Source organism: Cyanistes caeruleus, chromosome 1 (genome assembly GCF_971803275.1).
Source record: "Cyanistes caeruleus chromosome 1, bCyaCae1.hap1.1, whole genome shotgun sequence".
NCBI classification, from domain to species: Eukaryota; Metazoa; Chordata; class Aves; order Passeriformes; family Paridae; genus Cyanistes; species Cyanistes caeruleus.
This window is the reverse complement of record NC_141701.1, coordinates 8,958,992-8,980,296: the sequence shown is the minus strand read 5'-3', so window position 1 is coordinate 8,980,296 and position 21,305 is coordinate 8,958,992. Positions and strand designations below refer to the sequence as shown.

Below are 21,305 nucleotides of genomic sequence, written 5' to 3'. Positions count from 1 at the left end.
CAAAAGGCCTCATTCAGATCTTCTGAATACCTCTGTATTTCCCCAACAGATTTCCAGCAAGCTTGGAAAGAGCAAAAATCTGCAGACAGTTGGAAAATTTCAGTGAGGATTTTAGTGTCTAGACTGGGATTTGTGGTGTTTGAAAGTCCCTGTGCTCACTGTTTCATGCCTCAATTTCCCTACCTTCAAATGGAGATGATGTGCAATAATTAGTGTCTGGAAAGCACTTCAGATGTTTATACAGTGCATTCCCTAGAGCCAGTTACCTACAATCAATGGGATATAATGGCCTCATATTATCACAATAATTAAATACTTCCAGCCCTTCACTTAACTAATGTTTACAGTGCACCAATGAGATAGCAGTAATCTAAACTTTATCTGGTTGACAGAGAACACATGTAAAGGAAAAAAATCTACGATTTTCAAGACCTCATATATAAAAAAATCCCTATGTATTTCTGAGCAATTAAATCCAAAGAACTGTTAAGCTTAGATAACTTAGTTTTTGGACTGCAGGAGTCCACCCTGAAGCTCCAAGAACTGCAGCCATGCACTGCAGGTCTTACCCTTAGATCCTGGCAATAAAAATTATACAGACTAGTATTGGAGCAGCTTTACTTCTGCAGCCCTCTCTCAGACATTTACTATCTATGGTTCTAAATATAGATCTTCAATAAATTATTGCTGGGACAGAAGGAGTCATACTTGTTCTCTGAAGCATCTGCCTCTATAGCCAAAGCAAATTATTGGTATTACACTTTTGCTAACCAGCTTGTCTTTAACCCACACATCATTTTAAAGAATATTTTTACCTTTATCACTCTTACATGCTACTCAAATGTAAAAGTCTATTTGTATTGAGAATAGGTGATAGAGGCATTTTTTAAATAAAGGTATCTAGGATTTCATGAAAAAAGCCAAACAAAAATTTCTAGGATTTTACATCTGAAAGCTGAGTTCTGCTCTGCTTCACCTTTCCTTGCTCCAACCTGAAAAAGAAAGGATAAGTCAGGTGCAGTCAGGCCTATGGTCTAGGTATATATACATATATTGCTTTTACTATGAGCAAACACATAGCCTAGAACCATAATCACAAATGCTGGCTCACCAAAACCTGAACTTTTTATGACCTACTCCTGTGTTTTATGCACTTGAAAGAAAGCAGGGACTAAGAAGATGTATCTGAATAATACAAAAGTTCTGTGCATAGGATGGTGCAAAGTGCACCTCCAGTGTGATTACCAGGAGCCAAGTGGGACTGTGTTATTTCAAACTGATTCTGAGTTGTATAATGTATCCCCCAGAGAACTTATTGCAGCACAAGTAACAGCAGACAGACCATCCCATGTCTGAAAAACATACTCCATTTGATGCATCTTCAGAGTAATACTGAATAATAGAAGATATTGTGTATCATCTTAATTTTTTATGATGCAGCACCACAATACAGGTCAAATAGAAATTTTAATTTTAAAAACCCCAAACAATAAAAAACCAAACCAAAACAAAAAGCTCAAACATGTAAAACTCTAGAAATATAGAAAGTGGGACTCTAGAAGAAAGACTTTAGAAAATGGGAAACTTTACTTTGACTTCTGTGCTAGATCAGGCTGCTCATATTCTTATTTTCTCAGAGTCTTTCAAATATGGCATCTGATGTAATTTTTTTAGACTGAAGATGAAGAAAACAGACTCTTTTAGCAGCTCATGAACAAAATCTGAAAGGAACTTCTGCTGCCCATTTTTTTCCACTTTGTCTTGCCACTCTCATGCATAAAATTGCTCATAAGCGTTCACCAAGAAAATGCAATTTAGCCTCAAATAGAAATATAGACTCCTATAGTTTGGGTTGGAAGGGACCTTAAAGATCATCCAGTTCCAATTCCCTCTGCTATGGTCAGGGACACCTTGCACTGGACCAGGTTCTAATGGACTTTTCCATCGGATGCCTGACAAAGTTTGACTGGAAACTGTAGTAAATTCAGTGTTGTGCCAACAGGAGCTCATTTCAGCAGTGTGTGGTAGAGATCCTTGGCCTTTTGTTAGAAGCCCTTGACCCAACCTTCTGTCCCACATGCCTTCAAATCCAAAGCTCCTGCTGCTCATTAAATCCCTACTTTTGGTTTAGGGGTTTAAATTACTCTATCAGTACCATCAATAGACATCAGCCAAGTTCTGTGTGTGGGAGCATCCACAATAGCAAAGAACTTCTTGTTGATTCAAAATGTTGTTAAAACAAATGGAAAAGATTTAAAGACCTCCACTTCAGCAACATCTACTGTGTCTGTGCACTTTGTATGATTTGAGAAGCATTAGCATTTTGTTTTGTTTCAGTCTCGTAATTGGAAGGACTGTGCTTCATTATCCCACTGTAGCTCCCACTGTGACACAGTCCTGGTTATCTTTGTAAAAGCAGTATTTTATATCCAGTTCTGTCAATTGAGTACAAAAGCATTGGATGTTTCTCCATTTCTTATTTCAAAACAGTATTTAAAGAAAAAGGAAAAAACACCTCCCCCAGGCCCCCAGCCACTTCTTCTTATGAAGTCCTTATATATTTGGGAATGATATAAGGAAGGATTTCAGACAAAGGAGTTTATTTCTATAAAACGGAATACTTGAACTATTGAGGTGAAAGATACATTTTGGGGGCTTTGGGAAAGATATATTTGGGGGGGGGTTCCCTTTTTCTTTACATGATAGCTCTTATTAAAAGGGATAAAAGCAGTTCACATTAATTAACTGATATTTATGTGATGGGGAGGAGGGGGTTGGGTCATTTTTTTTTTCCACCAAAAAGGCCTGAAGAGCTGTTCTACAGAAGTATATTTGCATAGATACTGTCAGTTTTTAGTCTAAGAAGTCTCTAAGGTTGTATCTATGAACTGTATCCAAAGAGCTCCAGTGCCTCCTTCTTTTCTTCAACTCATCTGCCAGTATCCTGCCCTTCCTTTAACAATCAGAGCTTCTCCTTGTACAAAACATATGCTCATAGCTAATAAGATGATGTTGTCAGTGATACATATAATCTTGTGTTCCTGTGTGCATATGTTAACTGCAGTATTCATTTGGAGTATTCTGATATTCAGAAGGGAAAAGGGCTTTCCTATATTTATGTTAATTAGCATAACATAGTCTACCCAGAATTCATCATATTCTTCTAAGCTCTGCCAGAGAAAATGTATTAATAGCTGAACTGTTGCAATCCTTTATTAATATCAGCACTGCAAGCTCTGTACCAATTTTAAGGTTTGTCAAGAAGACAGGATTCTTGTACTTATTCCTTAAGTCTTTCCTAGTAAACAGAGATAATGAAAAAATTGCTCCAGGGGAAGAAGCTTGGGAGGAAAGTCAAGTGGTGTTTAACTGCAAACTGGGTTGTTATGTCCTGTAATTGTTGGATCAGTGACAATTAATTCTTCCAAGGATTCCCAGTTCAGGTGAACATTTTGTGTTTCCTCATCCCAGATAATACCTACACCTTAAATCCTTGTCATGAGGGCTTGGGGAGGCCCCTCTGATAGGAGCACTTCCAAGAGCATCCAGAGTAGATATGTCTGCTTCCTTGGAAAGCTCTGGCATAGCAGGACGTTCTGCCTAAGTGGGGGTAAATCAACTCAAACTTTTCCCAATTTACAAAAGTTACTGGATGGAGAAGTGGGGTCACCCTGCTTTCGGTATTGGGGAGTGCTGAGATCAGCCTGACCCACCACTCCCTAAGTGAAACATTCAGAGGATGTTTTCCAGCTGAAACTGGCACTGGTGAGGGTGTGACCCTCACAGCTCACCCAGAACATCTGACTGACAAGTCAGTCACTTTAAAAGTCCAGTCCCACTTTTTCATGGCAGGAACTTCTAACATACTCCTAGGAGTGTATGGAGATTCCTCCCCAGAGTGGGGATGTTCCTCAAGGTCACCCCTCCAGGCTGAGCCAAAGATAATTGCCTAAAGTCATTGATGAGTAACACCAATCTCTACTAAATAATTATTAAGCTTTGAAATTGTTAATTTGATAAATAATGAACTATATTAGTAGTTATAACTAGCTATACTGTGTAGTAAATAATACTGATTAAAGTCTCTTAGTCTAATCACTATCATTATCATCATCAATTTAAATAAATAATTCATTTTATTCATATATTTGGCTTAATATCCTTAATCCTGTGGGACAAAGTCATGGAAAGGCTCAATTACACCTATATAATCCTTTAGATACAAGTAATTGACCAAGTCTGGGGCTAGAAGAGGATCCAGCCACACCCAGACTCCTTTCTGAGGAGTTTTGAAGGCAAAAGTGTCCTTTCTGCTCTTCGTGACTAAATGGGAGGGTCTCTCTGATAAACCTTGGCCAGAGCTTGCTTTCAGCCCACAACATTTGGTGTGACAGTTTTCCTCTCACAAGGATTCACTTCAACCTTCTTTTCACTTCAGCTTTAGTCTTTCCTCGCTGCTCTCACATTTTCAGCACTTTTTTGTACCCTTCACTCCTTTTCTTCAAGATGTCCCCTTTTCTTTCTAGCTGATCATCTCTGAACTGCACATCTGGATTTGGGGCACAGTTTTTGCAGAGAAAGGAAAGCAGTGAGAATTTCAGCACACCATGTGTGGGCAGTGCTTTGTCTAGTACAATGTGCTCTGTCTGTCTGGGGGATCTCTTCTGTTGATGTTTTTTATCAAAGGAACTGTTTTGCCTGCATACTAAAAGGACTCATTCTTCTTGAACTCCTGGGTACAAACTGACACAAATATGATTAATACAAATCTCCAATAATTACTACTGTTTAAAAAAAATTATCAAGCTGAATAGGGAAAACATGAAAATAAGTAAGGGAAGAAGAAAGGGGAAGGAAGTGCATTATAATTTGAATAAGAACAGATGCATGGCTATGAAGCAGAAAGAAAAAACATTTAAAAAATCGAAACAGTAGGGCATGTTAGTTCCTTTCTAGCATCTCTGTATTTGCAAAAGAAATCATTGAGTCAAGACCTACAAGTGAGAACCATACCAAGGAAAAAAAATCTCATCTAGGCACAAATTTTACCAATTGGCTGCACTGACCAAGAGCGTGAAAAAGTACTACCAGCCACATATCTCCATCTGGCACAGCTTTTACAAGTTAGTCCTGGCAGAAAAGCAGCTGACCTAGCAAGCCAAACCTTTACACCTGCAGGTAAGCATGACAGGGGACACACATTCCTGTTTCCAATCCCAACATAGACTCTCTCCCCATGTGTCAACAAATTTTATTTGCCTTTCTTTCCTACTCTTCCCTGAAGGGGATTTTGATATCCCACTGGCTTTCAGAAGGTCTAAATTTCACTAAATCATAATCTTACCCATTCTATTAATGTTTTATTGGAGAGTATTAGTTTTCTGAGCTGCTATCTCTTCATCTTTCCCATATTGCTCTATTTCTTTAATATAGTTCATCTTTTAAGCTGTATTTTTTTTTTTTTGGTGAGGGTTACTCATTAAGTTTTGATATGCATTTGAAAGCTGCTAACCCTGACCACTTATCTTTATTTGCAAAAAAAAAAAAAAAGTCTATTTTTAGCAGAAACCTCGTCAAACACCATCTCATTGGGATCACAGAGCTGTGTGAGATAGTGAAGACGGCTGGAGTGCCACAGTGGGAGGATAAAGGATTTTCAGGAAGGACAGGCTGGAAAGTTAAGCCAAATTGCCCTGTGTGAGCTGCAGAAAGGCATGGAGCTCTGCCTAGGGATGGATGATGAGCCAGGTGAGAGGTGATGGGTCAAGACCAGTGGTCAGGCAAACATGGCTGATATGGTTAAAGGCCACTGGACTGAAAAAGCAGTAGCTTCAACTACTTAAAAAAGCTGGAAAAGCTTCAGACAATTGAAGTAAGCCTCACATTCACAGACTTTGGTCTGCAGCAGGGGCTTGAATCACTCTGGTATCTTTTGAAGGGGAAACACAGCAGGTCACAGACAACCCACTGCCAGGCTCAGAGTCCTGTGGTCAGCAGCAGCCTGGCCAGAGGTCAGTCACAAGGGCTGCAGTGTGGGGATGATATTGGCACAAGGATTGTTTAGCACCTGCTCAATGACAGAGGTGACTTGGAGTGTGCCCTCCAAGTGACACAGAACTGGAAGAGGTGATTGGTACCTCAAAGGGTCACACTTCCATTCAGAGGGACCTCAGCAGTATGGAAAAATGGATTGACAGGAGCCTCACTGAATTCAATACATGGGCATAGAAAGCCATGCATCTGCAGGGAACAGCCCCATGCACCAGAACAGCTGGAAAACAGCCTGGCACAATGGGACCAGAGGGTCCACAGCAGACACCAAGTAATCATGACACTGAAATTTGTCACTGCAGCAGAGGCCCAGCGGCCTCCTGGGCTGTGATAGATGGAGTACTGCAGGCTGAGGGAGGTGATCCTTCCTCTCTGCTCACCACTGGTGAGACACATCTGCAGGCTCTGTCCAGTGCTGGGCTCCCCAGAGTAAGAGAGATATGGACACACTGGAGCAAGTCCATTGGAGGGCTGTGAAAATGATGAGGGGTTTGGAGCATCTCTACAAAGAGAGGCTGAGAGAGCTCAGAGTATTAATCCAGCAGCAGAAAAAGATCAGTCTGGCCTTATCTATGTGTATAAATAACAGTTTTGCAGGAGTAAAGTTGATAGAGATTCTTCTCTCTGGCATTCAGTGACAATAAAGGAGGTAATAGGCACAAACTGAAATATGGGAAATTCCACTTGAAATAAGAAAATACCTTTGTATTGTGAGGGTATTTGAAAATGGAATGTGTTTCCCAGAGAGGCTCTAGGGATGTGTAGTGTCCACCCTTGGAGATATTAAAAATCCAATGGGACATAGCCCTTGGCAGCCTGCTGTAGGTGACCCTGTTCTGAACAGGGCATTGGACTAGATGAGCTCCAGATGTGCCTTCCAACCTCAGCTGCTATGTGATTTTATGAAACTGATTCAACACAACTGCCCAGTGCCTGGATACAAAAAAGCATTCACAAATATTCTTTGGTTGAAAGTCAGTCCTTTCATAGCTTACATTCTGAAGATGTATAAAACAAGATGTATGAAACAGGAGGCCTTTGCTTGGTTCTTCAATGAAACAAATTCTCTGGTGTAACATTTCAAGGTTACTCCATTCACCCATCACTCCTCTATCCAGACCTGAGGTCTTGTACTACAGATCTGATGTGCTCAAATCTCTAGCACGTGCAATAGTGTTACTTTATTCCTCAGCATGAGATTATTCATCAGTTTTACTGGAGTGGTGGGCAAGACTAGAGTCAATAGCTGATCTAGGAATTAGAGGCAGTCTTGGAGTTTAAGGTCAGACCTATACCTATGAGACTGGGACAATTTGACATTTGGATATGTTCTAGTTAGACTAGATTAGACTGTTGCCAGTTGGCCAAAACAAAAATTTCTACACTTGGAATATCTTCAGGTGCTCTTGTTCAGACTTGAGCAAGATTTTCCTTCTTGAAGAGCAGCAGGAGGATGTTCTAAGTTTGCAGTTGTGATTAGACAAGGGATTAGACAATTAGACAATTGCTGAAGGGAACAGAATACTTTCCATTTGGTGTCTCAACAGAGTAACTCTTTAGAAGTCAGCACAGATGATATCACAGATCAAATCAAGGTGGCAAATATACCCACAGACATTAACATGTTTGTCCTCTCAGGAGTTCCTGAGGAAGAATTTCCTCTGGCATCCAGGACTTTCTTTTTGCAAGAATCTCTTTTTTTTTTTTTTTTTTTTACTTTTTTCCTGATGGTACAGTTTAGGAAGAACAATATTCTCTAGAATTTAATTTTCTTCTACTTCAGCTTAATGATTTCCTGATCGGCCCCAGCAGGGATTCAAACTTAAACTTCCTAAGATCTTATATATAGTAGCAAGAAACCAATAAATGCATTTTGATTACTGCAGTGGTGCTCAGCTGTGCCTCTTGATACAGCAACAAAGAGGAGGTGCTGCCTGGAGTCATCTGGAGATGGTAAAGGAGGGGGAGTAGAAAGTGGGAACCAAGATACTGAAATTCCCATGGCTGAGTAAAGGCAAAGGTGTTTGCACTCAGCACATTAAGAGCTGATGAAAATTACTTTGAACATCTCAGAAGAGCTGGAAATGGCTTTGTGCATGCCCATGTAGGACTGTAAGTGGAGGGTCTGGAAAAGACATGCTGGAGGTTGCAGGTCTCTGAGATCTCAGCAGAGAACAGACCTGGAGCCCTCCAAAAGGCAGAGCAGCAAGAGCTGAGGAGACTGAATCCACTATGAAGGCTATGGTCATTGAGTACAGTCTTGGTTCAAATGATGTAGGATTTGTTCCCTGGACAGAAAACTTCATGTTTTTTTTCATTTCCAATGTTCACTGGAAATTACGAGTCAGGCCATGTGCTGCAACGAAAGAGAGACAGAGACCATTTCAGAAGAACTATATACTTCAATTAATTAATGGGGAAGGAAAGAGAAAAAAACTACTGTATTGTGAGATCCAGCCCCTTAGCATGCAGAGAGAGATGTAAAAGCATTGCTTTGGTGCACACTAGCTCAACCTATGAGTCACTATGCCAAATCCATCCCTGGTTTTGAAAGGCTGGAGGAAACAAAAATAAATTCATTCTTTTTATTCTCTAGGAACAATCTTTGAGCTCAAATACTTACATCAGAGAGAAACCAGATTAAAGAGGCTGAACGCTGTGTTATTCAAGCAGGTTAGTTAATTAAAGTTCTCCAGTGTACCACAGGGTTTGTGCTAGGGTCTAGCTCCTAATAATTGCTTTATCTGAGCTCTTCTTAAGGGTCAGCCATCCCTTCTCCTTTCTGTCATACAAACACTTTTCCATCCGGGTTTGTGGAGCAAAGAGGACACTCAGTGGCTGGTTAGGTTATCACAGGTAGGTGCTCAGCAGTTTTCCAAAGGAACTATTGGATACTGTTGGCTGAGATGGCTCACAGAAACATGAAGTGCCATGTTGGGTACAACATCAGCTCCAGAATTCCAGAGAAGGGCAGGACTTCCCCCACTCCAGTCACGGGCACACTGAGGCAGGGATCTAGTTTTCAAGTTTATTTTTGACAAATGCATTTCTTAGCAGAATTTCTTGTAGTTTCTAGGAGATGGAAGGAAAAAGATTTGAGAATGTCTCCATGGGGTTTTCCCTCTTTGTATTCTTTGTAGAAAACAGGATTACCTGCTTTTAGTATTCACAGCCACAGCTTTCCCTGTGCTGTTAGATGAGCCTGCAGGGCATAAACCCGGGGCCTTTGTGAGCTCTGTAGGCACTCATTTACTGACTCCAGCTGAGATGGAGACTGAGATCAGGGCCTCAGTGATGCAGCAAGGCAAAGGCAATGTTTGTGGGCTGAAAGGATCCAGGCAAGCATTTCCCCAGGCTGGAGCAGAACTGAGTTGTGAGGGGTTTAGCCTGAGTCCCAGAGCCCTCCCACTGCCATGGCTGATGCAGCACACTGGTGTGAGAGTAGAAAATATCTAACAACCACTTTGCAAGCAAAAGACCTTGACAAAAAGCCACCAGCCATAGGGTGTGTACTACATACAGTGTATACACATTGTTATCTGCAGTGCCTGTTCATCTGCCTCAGCACCTTCGTCCCACAGGGTTCCCTTCCCAGACAGGGAGTAATGCACAGGCTCTTCCATTAGGGAATGTTTTCCCTTTATCCCAGAGAAACTCTGTAACTCCCAGAGAAAAGCTGCTTGAAGGTTTGACCACAGCTGTGGTTGTATTCACTGCTGAGTTACCCAGGCAAAATGAGCAAATATAGGCAGTGTATGTGTTCCAGAATGAATGTATCCATGGGCTCCTTTCATTATCAACATAAATACAGGGAAGTCAGGAATTCAATTTCTTCTGCTCCCTACGGGCTCCTGGCATTGGGGAATGAAGAATATTAGCAGAAGAGCAGAGGCAAACTGCACCATTGCTGCCTATGGTTTTCTGGCTTAAAAAAAGGAAAAAATCGGACCTTCAAGGCTGGTCTGGCAACATTTGCTAAAATTAAGCTGATGTATCAATAAAGGGGGAAGAGTGGGTGGACAGAAGGAGTACAAATCATAACTAGAGTAGTGCTCATTTGGATAGTGACTGACACTGGGAAGTGATTGGCAAAGTCTTTTTTGACATCCTCAGGCTGATAAAGGCAGCAAGAGGATTTCCCACTGATATAAAGCAGAAATTTGCACAGAGATCAGAGGCAGAATAAAGCATTCCTGTAGTGAGTAAACTGAAAACTTATCATTACTTCTAACATACTGCACTGGCTATAGTCAACAATAACCTTTGCAACACATCATCCTGCTTTATCCTCCTTTGGCATCTGACTTGGATTTCCATACCTCTTCCTTTTTTTGGCCTCTCTTGAAGTCTCCCTGGCTGCCCCACCTGGCAACACAGTCAGTAGCAGAGCCTTTATTAGTAGCATCATCTGGATTTGGCAATTATTAGTCAGTTCCAGGCCTTAAAAAGGAAACAGGTCTGATTACATTTATACTCCTTGCATGCTCTTTAGCACAGGGACCATGTTTTCACCCTGTATCTGCAAGGCACAGTAAGTGATAATGAGTCATATTGGAGCTACCATGGTGGAGGAAATGGTGCAGCTGCTGCTAACAAGGGTCTGAGTGCATGGCAGGTACAGACATCATTCAGAGGAGGCCTTTTAGGCTGCCTGCAGAAGAAATAGCTAATGCTGCAACAATGTATTTGGAAAATTTTGTCAGCAGACATGTTGGTGACTTAAAATACAGAGACATTTATGTATTTACATGCTTGTAAATACATATATATATATATAAGCTTATATATATATACTTACAGGCTTATACTTGATCTTCCATACTACACAGAATAACTGTCAAACATGCAGGTACAGTGAACACATCAATCTGGACAAATCCTGTAGCCAGACTTAGGTTTTGATTTGTCATATCACTGAGTTTTATTGGTTTTGCTGCACAACCTTGTATCAAAATAGATCTGACACATTCTTCTCATCCCTTCAAAGCAGACTGCAGTAAGGTGAGTAATAAGATAATGCTTCTGGACTGTATCCCCTTATATCCATGTATAGATATGAATATCACACTAAAGGCATTGTGCAAATAATCATCTCCCAGGTAAACTAACATGGAACTAAATACTGACACATTTTCTTAAATCATGTTTTTGTTAAACTTCCTAAAAGCAGTTCAGGTGTCTGACCCTACTGAAATCAAAACAAACCAATTTTTAAAATGTTTTAAAGTATCCATTGTTAAAACAGCTGCCTGGGACATCACTGGAGGGTTTTCTGCAGGGGTAAGGACTGAACAGGCTAATTTAGGATTTGCCTTATTACTTCCCATTGTTTGCCTTTAAGTCAGCAATTTCAAACTAGTCCCACTGTGATTGCTTTGTCCTTCAAAACTCACTTCTCACTGCCAAAATCTTTCTAGCATTATCTGATGACTTGTCTCCAACTTGCCTAAAATTTCTGGAATTTAACTGGATGAAGTTCAGTTTGAGAATTAATGCAATACAAGAGCATAATCAATGAGCAAGAAAAAGCAACATTATCCTTTTTCAGTGTGTTGCATGCTGCAAAAGTCAAACAATCTCAGTCCACAGTTATACATATTCTTTACAGTACACCCACAAGAAATCCATTAGGGCTGGCACCAAAGACCAGAAACTTTTTGAGAGTCTTTTGAACATGGTTAGTGAACATAAAAGTCCTTCAGACTTCATCTAAAATTTGTGAACAGGACTTATGCAGGTTCAAAAGAATTTGCCTTGCACACTACCAGAATATTCAAAAAGGCTCTTTGTCCTTATGCTTGAAGAGACTGGAATAAAAATGCCCAAAGAATCCTGAAACAAAAGTACAATTAATATGTCATTAGCTTCAGACAGAGAGACACAAATTTATATATGATAGTGCAAATAGGCTCACAAGCCCAGAAGTGGGAAGATGGGAGAAATACTTTACAGAGAGTAGTATTTGCAAGTAGTAAAGTCAGGAGCTGCTGCTTCACAATTGCTTCCCATGAAATCTGGAGTGGGAGAAACCTGGGTCTGCAGTCCAGAATTAGACTGACTTCTTTAAGAACTGTACTTTCCCCACTGCTTTTAAGGCTCATATCTAATTCACTGTTTGTGGTTTTCTTACGCCTCTCTCATAATTTTTGTTTTCCCAACGTCTTTCCCCTATTCAGTGTTTCACCTGATTTCTTTCTTCCCACCTATGTGCTCTTGCACAGTCACCAAGTCCCATTTTATTTCCTGCTCTTATTGTAAACTTCTAAGAAGGCTTTACCCAGCAAAGGGGCTGAGCTTTGTGCCTCTTGTAGTCCATCAGCTGTCATTACTGGGATTCACAAGGCCCCAGATGCCTCTGTGCTCTGCAGCTTTCTCTTATCAGCACTTGCAATTACTGGCACTGCATTTCCCAAACCAAGTGCAACAAAAGTAGAATATCCAAACTGAAACACTTTGTCTTATATTCTTCCTGCATCCTAAAAAAGACACTTCTGAAGTAGGATGGTTCTTTTCAGTCTGGATCTGTATCTTTGGCAAGGCTGGCTATTAAAATGTCACTGCCTTCACATGCTGTCCTTCTCTCTGTACTGGCTGTCAAGTAGCTGGGACCTCTACAGAATCTTCCTTAATACTGTGGTTTGGGAAGTCTGTTTCCCACATAGTGACTGAATACTAGCAATGACACTAAACTGCTCCACTCCTTGGTTTCATCTTCTTTAGCAGAACAAACCTTTTATTCATCCTCCTGCTACCCTTTCTGAAAAAGGCTTAGTGCTAGGCAGAAGAAAATTGCAGGTGGGTGCATGTAGCTGAATGTAGCTGCTGAAGTGGAATTACCTTCCACAAATCTTTGCACAGCCCTAAGGAAAAATAATATCACAAATTCAAATTTAATTCAAGTTTAGTTCTAACAGAAACTTTTAGAAAAATATTAGTTAGATCAAGATGTTCAAAGAAGAGCAGTGTTTCCTAGAAAGGATCATCTGGTAAGTAGAGGGAAAGTGTGAGTGAGCCTTTTAGAAGTCATGGCACATAGGCAAGGTGGCTATGGAAGAGATAAGCAATGTTTTCTGCTCAGTGAGGGCAGAACAAATGGTGCTGCTTTAATCTACAGCATGAAAACAACATGGCAATAGATGCTGCTTTCAGAGGCATATTAGGCAAACATCTGAGAAAAGTCTGGGGCTAGCTCTTCTGATCTTGAGGATCTAATGTGTCCTCAGTGTTCTAATTCCCACAGCAGTTCTGGGAAGCTGGTGCCAGTCTCCTCCAGTGCTGTGTGGGTGGGCACAGGAAGGTCTCAACAGCAGAACCCCACTGGGATGCAGCTTAAAAGCCACACCAGAAATGAAAGGCCACAGGCTGTCTTTATGGCTGTCCACACCTCATTCCCAAGGGAGTAGCTGTTCCACAAGGGAAGTGGAAGAGGGGTCTCAGAGCCAGTCACAGCTTTGCCAAGGCTTATTCTGCTGGCATAGTCAGAGTCATCAGTGATACTGGTTTAATTGCATTTGCATACTGTGCTATTTCCGAACACCCTGCGCAACAACCCTAATTTTGCTCTCAACAAGATGTGATGTCTCTGATCTCACTGACAGTCTAAGTTGCTGAAAATCTAAGTTTTAACTCACAAGTGACACGTAGTCCTGGCCTGTGATCATGACCCTCAGTTCTGATTCCATTTCCTTTCCACACCAGATCTATCTCCTACTCTTTAGATTAAATAATCCAAGACAGCCCCGGTAGGAGGGCTTGATGGCTCTCAGAGAATTGTAACATGACTGACCCTACCTCCATCCAGAGACCAAATTCTCCCTATTTAAATGGAGGTGATTTCCTCTCTTGCTCTGCCCATGGAAGGGACATCCATCACAGACTGCAGAAGAGCAGTGGGGCTGGTCTGCAGTGCTAGTCACACATGTTCAGTGGTGGTCTTCAAGAAGAATCATTAGTAGGAAGTAGGAAATCAGGGAAAAGGATGAAATTTAGATTATTGAGAATCTTAAATCACCTCCCTCAGAAAGAGAAGCAAGTAACTCAATGTGTAGAGAGGGAAGAAGTCAATCATGCTGTTGTTATCACAAGGCACAGCAGGGACCATAATTTGGATCTGACCTAAAATTTTTATAGTGGAGAGCATTCAGCCGTGGTTTAAAGGCTTGTAATGATGAAGACTTTACTTGATTTATTGTGAAGTTGGTTAACTGCCCTCTTAGTTAAACATTAGCTCCATTTTTCCATTCCTTGCAATGTGGCTTCCTGGTTTTATAGTTTATAGTTCCTGGGTCTTGGTGTACCTTTATCCCTTGGATAAGAGGGCCCATGTTTCCCTGTCAGCTCTTTGAGGAGATGCTTTTGGACTGCCAGGAGTGTTCCAGCAATGCCTGTGGGCTCCCACATGGAGGCTGGGGTTCTCACTAGGGTGTGGTTTTCAAAGCCCAAGCCAGCTCTCACTAAACCCCAATTCTTAGACTCGTGATTCTAACTCAGGCACTTCTTTCTCTGACTTTGATCAGTGCCCTATTATCTATAATTTGCAAACATGGTACAAACCATTAGTTACTCATCAAATCTTCATAAACCTCATCATTTTCAGTCACTTTTAGTGCAAATTTAGGGGGGTTTTAAATTAAGTTTTGCTCTCTGTTTCTTTTTATTACTGTTTATTCTTAGAATAAGAAATATGCTTAACATCATTTGATAGCTGAACATGGAACAAGTAGTTCTATTAATAGACTGAAGTGTTCCTGTTGCTGAGGAAGATTAGTACAACTCTGTTTGCTGAATGAAAAGCACAATAAAAAGAAAACATTAGCATAAATGAGAATGTTTTGATTGTTTGCTATAGTTGTCCTTGGTAATGAAATAGAAGGTGAAGCTGCAGAAATAATATGAACTTTAAAAAAATTTATATATTTGATAAATCTGTACATAGGGGAGGTATTCTATATGAGTGACTGGTTTCTTTGTGTTTTCCCCATGGCAGTGTTCCTACAGATCATGACATCCTTATTCATGCAGAAGATGTTAGGTTAAATAAAGTACACACCTCCTTAATTTCAAGCATAACAGGTATGACTTTATTTCTTCATTTCAGGCTAACTGAATCCAGAACTTCATGCCATATTTCTGTGTTACAGATTGAAACCTAAACCAGCAAAGTTAGAAACTATCAATGGAGATTTGTGTAACCTCAGATCTCTCGTGACCAGTGAGAGGAGCCAAGGGAATGGCCTGAAGCTGTATCAGGAGAGGTTAAGTTGGATATTAGGAAAAGGTTCTTCCCCCAGAGGGTGGCTGGGCACTGGAACAGGCTCTCCAGGGAAGTGGTCACAGCACCAAGCCTGACAGAGCTCAAGAAATGTTTGGACAACACAGTTGAGCACGTGGTGTGATTCTTGACATGTGCAGGGCCAGGAGTGGGACCCAATGGCATTTGAGGGTCCAGCTCTTTCCAGCTCAAGACTTTCTATGGTTTCATGATTCTGATTCTAAACACCAAGAGCACAGTCAATATTATTTTTACTGAAATGTATGTTTAGTTTTGCTTTAAAATAAGCAGTAATATACTTGGCTTATATATTTTCATTATATATTATGCAACTAATTTAAAGATGCAGGAATATATTTTCCAACTAACTCCTGCTGAAAATGACGTGGGTGTTAAATATTAACCTGCAATACAATTAAAATTCTTAATTAGTCCTGGTGATTTAAGTCTTGTCATTTTTTATTTCAGTGGCACTTGGGTTGCAATCTCCTGGCTGATTCTGATCTCCCCTAAAAGTTCTGTTTGGATGGTTAAAATGTTCTCCTTATACTTTTATAGCATATCTACTAAGACTCAAGAAAAATCACACACTTCTAAACTGATTTGGGATTGGCCTGACTGAAGCTGATTTTCTCCATGGCCTTAGGTAAACCAGTATTATCTCTATTCTGTGTCAGATTGAATTTCACAAACACATACCCAAAGTCACAAGTGTTTCAAAATCAGCTTTCACTTAATAAACTTTGAAGAAAAATATTTGAGCACTAAAAGGCACAAAGTGTAAGATATCTAAGAAATAAGCAATATGCTGTCACCATGTGACAGGTCACTATTTGTTTAGCTTTAAATCTCTTTCCTTCTCTGTGAATGTCAAAATACCTGTTATATTGCTATATATGTGTATAAAAGCCAGGTGTAAGATAAACACTAGAATTGCTAGTACAGGCATTAAACGAGCACAGGATTTGGTTTCCATTTGCTCTAACTAATGCAGACCAAGAGTTGCACAGTAGCTCCAACATACTGAAATTGTTTTCTAGGCTTTCTAGATTTCTTCCTGCCAGGCCAAGTTGCATCAAAATTGCAAGGGAATTCAGTTCTGCTGCTGCTGACAGCACTTTCTTGTTAATCTTGATTACAATGCATGATGCTGTTTACTTGATTGCCATGTTTGCCCTTGCTTTCATAGAAATTTTGTGCCATAGAATAATTTTTACATGAAGAAGAAAAAAAATCCCATTTCATCTACTCAGATGCACAAAAGTCATGAAAGCAGACAGGTCCAGAGCTGACCTGTACACTGACCAAGTCCCTTCAGTTTTATCTATATCCCCACTGTCTGACACCAAGGGCAGCTGCCTGCTCCTGTATGAACAAATCCTTTTCCCTGTGAAACAGAACAGCTGCATCCTTAATCCCATGGGGAATGACCCCAGCTCCTGTTAGCTCCTCAGCTGTGTCTGGGGACTGTGTGGGAGTCTGTTAGCTGGTCCCAGGCAGAAAATGCACCAGGAATAATTTCCAGAAACTGTGGAGAATCAACACTATTAACTTAATGGCACAGATGTAGCCTGAGAGTCCTCTTCCAGCTAAACAGGAGAAATAGGTGCTTTGTCATAAACACCAAAAGTAGATAATTCACATCTTTAGCTGCTTATTTCTCTCCAGGACTTAAAAAGTATGAGGAGTAGCTAGGAGAGAGACAGACATCTATGTGGTAGACATTAAAGCTAGATGGGGTCAATCTTTCTGAACTCACAGCTACACTTGCAACATATTGTCCCATATTAAAGTCAGTGGAACCTAATTAATAGTTTAGTTTTTTACACATGCACTTCAAATGTCCTTCCTGTCCATCAATGATTTCTAAAATCAAGGCTAGTTCTTTCAATCCTTTTTTTCACTGAAGCTAAGGGCAAACTCCCATTTCTTCACTGGACCCTGGGTTTCCTTGTTAGGGTTCAAGTCTCCAAATGAGAGATGCTCGTTTTAATTGGATTACTCGCCAGTGTCTCTGCTGATAGGCAGCTGAGACTGAGAAAAACAATTATAACTTTGATATTCTGGACATCTCTGCTACTCTAGCTTTCCCCCAGCATCTGAAGAATTGGCAGTCTGAGAAGAAAGTCCATACTAAATTAGGAAACGTTCCTTTCTGCTCTATATTAACAGCTTGCAAGCAGCAGGATACCAAAGAGTTTTGCTTTATGAATTATTTTTTTTTTTAAATGCAGAGAATTAGTTCTTTTCTTGTTCTCTATTTTTATTGCAACACTTTTGCCAAGACTCCATATGCCAAGATGTAATTAGCTTTCAGAGAAGACATTTGCAGATCTGGCACAGACCACGGATAGTTTAACAGCTTCTTTTCTGTTTCTTCTGAATATTAAGCAGGAGCATATAATTGCTTGTGACTTCTTTCAGTGCTTCTCTGGAGTTTAAATCATTTTTCAGAATTAAATAAATATTTTTTAAAAATAAGATTAACACAAATAGTATTCAAAGAAGATATTTTAGGCACATACAAAATCAGGAATTCCTACAATTATGTGGTTCATTTCAGTGCACATCCAGCTCTATCTTTTAATTATACATATATTCATTCTCTCTCTTTCTATATAAAGAAGAAAAAGACTGAATAAAGACTGCCAGGTGTGTGCACTAGAGAAAAGCTGATTTTCTGAGGGCCACCATGCCTTTTGGAATTCCTTGTCTCTGGAGTGCTTAATATCCCATTCATTTCTCTTTATATTTTATGGCTTTTTATTTGCTCAGCAATTTGTTCTTCACCAGACATCTGGAGCTAGCACAAGATTTTCAGTGACTTTGAAGATCATTGGAAGCATTGAAAATTTTTACTGATATTGCTGCTTTTCACATCACCCAAAAACTGTGCCTGCTCTCCATGGTACAAGCCATAATTCCACTGCCCCTCAGCTCCTTCAGGCTGGCTGATTCTTGCTGTGTCACTGCCCACCACCTTCCAAGCTGGGTACAAGGGATACAACACCTCACAGTCAGGGTGATATTCCCCACATTGCACTGGAACAGGCATGCAGACAGGAATGAGGTAAACCAGCTAGACAGACTGAGGATAAAAGGATGTCTGACCCACAGATGGAAGCTGCTGGAAGGTGAGTTACCAGTGATATGTTAACTGGAGATCTCCTCATATACCCTATTTGCAAAGGGCCCCTCAGACTTGAACAGCTCTGTGAACAGCTTCTGCAAGGATGTCTGGATCTTTTTGGCGAATTTTCCCCAGCACATCTTCACCTCTGTTTGCTGGACCACCTTTGACTCTGTGGGCCTGTGTTTTCAAAAGTGACTGGTATGTGGAAGGGCTTTTTCCCACTCTTGTCTGGCTCTTCAATACATTCATCTTCTGGCTCCTGTGCAAAAGCAACTGCCAGTGGGACTTGCAAGGGCTGCTCTCAATAGCAGTGAAATCCCTTTATCGTTTCCCATCAGAAAAAAAAAAAAATGCAAATTGAAAGTTATTCTACTTCTGTAAGGCTGTCAGGAGTTGGACTCTGTGATCCTTGTGGGTCCCTTCCAGCTCAGGATGTTCTGTGATTCTGTGATGACTGCCTGTAGTGGCAATGCACACACCAGACAGCACACTGTTAGCAGATGCTGTGGCATGGGGACACAGGAGGGACAAACTGGTGAAGCAACCTTGTGTAGGTCATGCATAGGCATGAGACAGCTCTGTGCATGGTAGTTCTGCAGGACAGTTCTCAGGATGTGCTGCAGTTGATGCTGATTAAGTTTAGACCTGATTAAGTTTCATGTAAATAAAGTTTGGTTGAGGCAGAAAAAGGCACTTGAAAAATCAGACACAGAATTGGGTTGGAAGGCCCCTTAAGGATCATCCAGTTCCAAGACCTCTGCCATGGCAGGGCTGCCATGCACTAGATCAAGTTGCTCAGGTCCCCAAGCAATCTGTGCTTGAAGACTTTCAGGGATAGGGAATTCACAACTTCTCTGGGAAACCCATTCTACTGCCCAGTTAAATAAATCCTCAGTTGAAATGGAGTGTTTGCACATGTCCAACTTAAAGACTGCTTAGGGTTTTAAACTAAAAAAAGGGTGGCTTGGACATAGAAGACATAACAAAATTCAATTTCTTTCATGAAATACCAAACTAAAATGTTTCTTTCATGAAATACCAAACTAAAATGTTTTGCTGCTTGACTCACCTTGGCAATGCACCCAGAGAAAAAAAAAAAAGGGATCTTGGTTTGCTCAGCAACTTAATATGTAGAGCTATCAAACAAAAAAGATGTCAGTGTTCACTGAGCTAGTAACAGACACTAATCCACTGCAAGGCTGGAAAAAATGTGTCTTGGGTCTTACATAATCTGGACAGCTTAGCTTTCAAAGGGATGTGTTTTTGCATGTCAGAAAGTCAGGCCCTGATTAATAGGCATTTAACATAAATGACATGGTTTTGACAAAGGAAAAGTGACAAACAAGCAGAATGTGATGCCTCCCCTGCCCTCTGGCTCCCTCCAAAGACTTTTTCAAATCCTGTGTTAATTAGATGTATGTACAAGCTATTGATGTGTCATGCCTTTAACAAGCAAAGACTTGTTTTCTGTGAGCTAATTTCACAAAAAAATAGTGCAGATTCTCCTCTCTTATCAACAGGAAGGGATGTTAAGGATTGCTGTGGATCACCTGCCTTCAGCCTTCTGGTGTCACCCACCAGCTGATTCCCACTGCCTGAAGAGCTCAAGATGAGGCAGCCACTGTCAGATTCCATCCACTACTACCAGCCAGAAGTCTTCAGACAACTGCCTGGGATGCTGCAGGCTTTCTTCACCTCTCCTGTATGAGCACTCCAAACCAGGCTGGTTGCTGTCACAGGAACAAGAGGTTGTGGATATTGCAGTGGGAAGCTTCTGGAAAGCCATGGATGTTTGATCTAAACAGCATCCTACTTACAAAATCCAACATAAGCCAGCTGAAGGCTGCTATCACATCCAGCTCTCCACACATCCCCTCCTCCAATTTACTATCACCCTTTCTGTGCCTCCTCATCTTGTGCATGTCTGAAGAGTGTGGAAAATGTGTGTTTTTCAGACTGCCATGGTAGGGGCAGTACAGGTCTCTCTATTATCACCACTGCAGGAGAAATTTTGCTGCCTTACAACTCAAATACTCCCACTTCAGAACAGGAAGGAGATGGAGTGAGGAACATGACCAGGTAACTGCATCAACCCTATGAGGATCATAAAATCCCTTAATAAGAAAGAAGCATTCATAAGTGACCTCAGGAAGCTGCAGGGTATGTGTCAAGCTAAAACAAAAACTAAAATAACATAAATAGGAGCAGTAAGACAAAACTTTTAGCAAGACCATTGTTTGCATCTGAATACAACACCAGGAACCAGGCTAGAGCAGCAGTAAGGCTGAAGGTTTGTACTGCTGTCAGCTCTGCATGGGTGCCTTTCTGTGCAACATGTGGAGCTCTGCACATCTGAAGGATGCCTACAGGGTGGTGATGAAAGAACCATGACCTCTAGCAGCACAACTGATTGGGTAGACATGGCAGGAGAAAGAGACTGCGAAGGAAAAAGTAGGAGAAAGAAAGGTCAACAGTCTTCTCCTTCCTAGAGCACACTGAGGGTTAAAATGTTTACTTGATGGGCAATTTGAGGATGGAGGCAACAGAGCTGACACAGAGGCCCACAGCAACACCAGTCATTAGGGTGTTACTCGTTTGAAGCATGGTGGAGGAGAACGCATTTGTCACCAAGTCATGGATGGCACAGACATGAACTGGAGGAGCAGCAGCAGCTGGCATTGCTTCTGTTGGATTCTGCAGCTCTTGAGATATGGCTGCAAACATGGGCCGAGGGGCAGGGCCCCATCAGGCTCCTAGAAGGGTTGAATACTCTTCCTCAGGATGGACTTTGTTTATCTAAACAGCTAAGCTCTATAGAGTAGAGCTGCCATCCTCAATTTAAGCATTTTT

At 41.0% G+C, this 21,305-nt stretch overlaps 1 protein-coding gene across 3 annotated transcripts in view; it reads right to left on the bottom strand.

Moving 5' to 3' along the window:
* Positions 1–438: 438 nt before the first annotated feature.
* Positions 439–21,305, bottom strand: part of DNAAF11 (dynein axonemal assembly factor 11) — a 67,181-nt gene continuing 46,314 nt past the window's right edge. Inside the window, exons 14-15 of one of the 3 annotated variants that reach the window (XR_015283696.1) lie at positions 10,371–10,491; positions 439–992 (exon numbers count right to left, since the gene is read on the bottom strand). The gene's annotated coding sequence lies outside the window, so the exon portion shown is untranslated. The remainder of the gene's footprint in view (positions 993–10,370; positions 10,492–21,305) is intronic. The other 2 variants (XR_015283700.1, XR_015283692.1) reach the window with 2 other exon arrangements.